The sequence below is a fragment of the Grammomys surdaster genome, unplaced genomic scaffold (assembly GCF_004785775.1).
Source record: "Grammomys surdaster isolate TR1022 unplaced genomic scaffold, NIH_TR_1.0 171, whole genome shotgun sequence".
Lineage (NCBI taxonomy): Eukaryota > Metazoa > Chordata > Mammalia > Rodentia > Muridae > Grammomys > Grammomys surdaster.
This window is the reverse complement of record NW_021604619.1, coordinates 5,410,511-5,414,204: the sequence shown is the minus strand read 5'-3', so window position 1 is coordinate 5,414,204 and position 3,694 is coordinate 5,410,511. Positions and strand designations below refer to the sequence as shown.

Sequence of the window (3,694 nt, the reverse complement as noted above, 5' to 3'; positions counted from 1 at the left end):
CAATGATCAAGAGATGAGCACCACACACGTGACACTTTCACATTGCTGGTATAATTGATGTTGGTTAGATGGAGCTCAGAAATTAAGATTAAGGAGAGAGCAGCATCACTGAGGTGAAATCTTCATGGAAATGGTTCCTAAGAATACAGAGAAGCTGTGTTCCAGAAGTAGCCAGGGTTCTATACTGTGCGCTGGCAGCTGGAGTTTTTAATGTATAAGAGTCATTCAAGTAGTACTGGTTTTGAAGACATGAAGGAATCATGGAAAGCACCTGAGGCTTGGCATTGTGAGAGGCCAAGAGAGGCTTTTGGTAAAGGTGCAGTGTAGCCTCAGTGGTAGTTGCTGGGCCAGGACTTAAGGGTCATGCTGGGAAGTTGAGGCAAGACTATGAATAAAGAATGCCTATGAGAGAGTATTAGTGAAAATGCAGCCTATTTGAAGCTAGAGACACCACCAGTTTTGGGGATGACAGTACCATGAGACTACAATCAAGAACAGTAACATCAATGGAAAGAAGCCAACCTGGGTTTAGAGGACAAGCTCTATGTGTTACAGACAGTGGAGTTTGAGAAGGGATAGAAGCCCTTTAAAGGACTCAAAAAGATGGTAAGTAGATCCCTGACATTGGACAGTTGGAGTTTGACTTTGCTGTGATTTAACAACTATGCTCTGATTCATTCATCTTGAAGTAAGAAAGTATTTGCTTTATTTTTCATTTTTATTTTAGAGCCCATAGTTGAGAAACTTTGAGTTTTAAAAGTTGTGGAACTCATGATGGAGTCGGGTAGAGAATAACAGAACATCTGAGAGATGTTTTAAAGAGACACATGATTCCCAGAACAGCCCTGATTGGTGCATCAACTTGTTCCCATTCATTACACTTATGCACCTTGCAAGACACACACACACACACACACACACACACACACACAGAGCGAGAGAGACAGAGAGAGAGAGAACATTGTACATTGCTTAAATATGATTAAATATGTTTATTTTTTCTGTTGCTGTGATACCATGTTACTTAGGAAAAGGTTTATTTTGCTTATAGTTCCAGAACGGTAGTTAATCATGGTGGAGGAGACATTGGAACAGTCAGAGAAAGCATGATGAGAGGCTGGGTTATCACATTAAATCTGTACTCGGGAAACACACAGAGAGAAAAGAAGTATGGACATACTATTAAATTGGAATGTGATTTTGTTTTCTCCAGGAGAGCTGTGCCTCTTCATAGCAACACCAAGTGAAATGCAAGTGTTCAAATCCATGAGCCTCTGAAGATTACTCATATTCCAAGCTTGATAAATGGATATTTTCTTAATTTACCAATGGTGTCTATTTCCTTGTCCCACATTGCAGCTTCCCACATTTTACTTCAGAGTGAAATAGAGAGGAAATGTTTCCGTGGGAGCCTGTTTAATGAGTTCACATCTTAAATTAACATTTTTTTTCTTTTACCATAATAGATCTAAACACTATCTGGCTACAGGAAGCATTTGTTTTTTAAGAGTCCAATGCAGAGCTGATAAACAATTCTTTGTGTGCTATGGGAATGAAGCCTACCACCAGCATATCTCATAGTCTCCTCCATTAAAACTAGAAGTCAGTAGTTCTGTTGTGTCTTACCCTATCTTTTAATGCCCTTGTCACTGAGCACAATGCACCTATCAATCTATGGTAAAAATGCATACACGTTTGTTTCATCCAAACACAATCCCTTAGGTTTAGAGGTGAATTTGTTGCTACAATAAACATTTTAAAATCACTGTTGTAATGCTAGGATGCATCACACTTTCTCCAGCCTTTTAAATTCTAAGTAAATAAAAACCAAACATACAAACAAACCCATTTATGTTGGTCACCTAAATAATTCACATAGCTACACAAATATCTTTTGAGAAAATATATATAAATAATACTTTCTGTTCCTATAATAAAGTATTTTGGAATATTTGTAGAAGATAATATCTAATACAAATCTGAATCAATGACAAAGTTATTTACAAAGGTTAATTTATCTATTTTCTAATAAATATTTTCATGTAACTTGTAGTTATTTACTCTTAAACTGCAAACACACACTTGTCAGTACATCCCAACTGAATATCTAAACCAGTAAAAACATGTTAAAATGCTAACCTTGTATGCACAATATATCCAATTCCTAGCATTTAGGTTATAAATAGTCATTAATCTATTAGTTATAAAACAGAAAGTATAGAATAAGTTAACATGTTTAATAAAAAATTTACCTCAAATTTCAAATAACTTATCAATACAAAGTTTTTAATTTAAATATTGCTCCTGATAATGGAAAGTATTATCTCCGTGTATGTGGAGAGCTAGCTGGATATCTTTTGGCATAATTGTTACACGTTTGGCATGGATAGCACACAGGTTGGTATCTTCAAAAAGGCCAACCAGATAGGCCTCACTTGCCTCCTGCAAAGCACCAATAGCTTCACTCTGGAAGCGCAGATCTGTTTTGAAGTCCTGAGCAATTTTTCGCACCAGACGTTGAAAGGGGAGCTTGCGAATCAGAAGTTCAGTGGACTTCTGATAGCGCCTGAGCCACAGTACCAGGCCTGTAACGATGAGGTTTCTTCACCCCTCCAGTAGAGGGCGCACTCTTGCGAGCGGCTTTTGTAGCCAGTTGTTTCCTGGGTGCTTTACCACCGGTGGATTTGCGGGCAGTCTGCTTTGTACCAGGCCTGGTATGGGCACCTCCTTACCCCCCTTCTCCTTCGGCTGGAGCTCGGCAAGCGAGAGGCGGCACTGGCGTTAGAGAGCGGCAGCGGTGTGGCGAAGGCTGCGAACACAATCTAAAAAAAATTCTTAACTATTTATAACAAAATAAACCAACTTTACTCATAAGAATAAATATTTTGGCTTTTTATATTATTGATTGCAACACTAAAAACATGAGTCTTACAAAGAAAACCTAGCTAATATTGGTCATCCATCATCTATATGTGTATCCAACTCCTCTATCATCATTATTACATCTGTCTACCTATCATTTATATCGATCCATAAGTAAAAGTCATATGCCTGTAGTACTTAACATTGCTCAAAATTAATTAATATTCTAAGTTCAGTTCTGTGTCATAAAAGCTGCATTCCCCATGCTTTGTTGCTCCGTGTTGCTATACTGTATGGTGCAAAACACTTAAATATTTGGAATTTGAGTTCAGGATTCAGATAACTGCACTTATAAGACTTGATTAAATGTTTCGGTTCTTGAGTCAGTGACATGGCTCAGCAAGTAAGGGTGAGTGTGGCCAAGCTTGATAGCCAAGGGGACTCCTCCAACTTGTCTTCCGGTATTCAAATGTAGTACTTTATTCCACCCCAAAACACAAGGTAAATAAATACATTAGAGTAAAATGTCATGACTTTATCTCATATTGGTCAGTCAAAAGATAAAATTTTCAGATTTAAGATGAGATTTCATTTAACTTAGGTGCATCATCTAAAGCCTTTTGGGTTCTAATAATGACCTAAGAGTGAGACATAGGTTTATCTCAATGATCCCCCAAATGATATGCAAATGCACTTCAGATTGTGTGTCAAATATATCAAAAGCTGACCAGTTGCTTTTAAAAGTAAAAACATGTGTTTATTAACACACATACAGACACACACACAGAGAGAGAGAGAGAGAGAGAGAGAGAGAGAGAGAGAGAGAGAGAGA

The 3,694-nt window shown here is 37.7% G+C and overlaps 1 pseudogene; it reads right to left on the bottom strand.

Moving 5' to 3' along the window:
• Positions 1–2,286: 2,286 nt before the first annotated feature.
• The window catches only part of LOC114621033, a 123,195-nt pseudogene continuing 121,787 nt past the window's right edge, over positions 2,287–3,694 (bottom strand).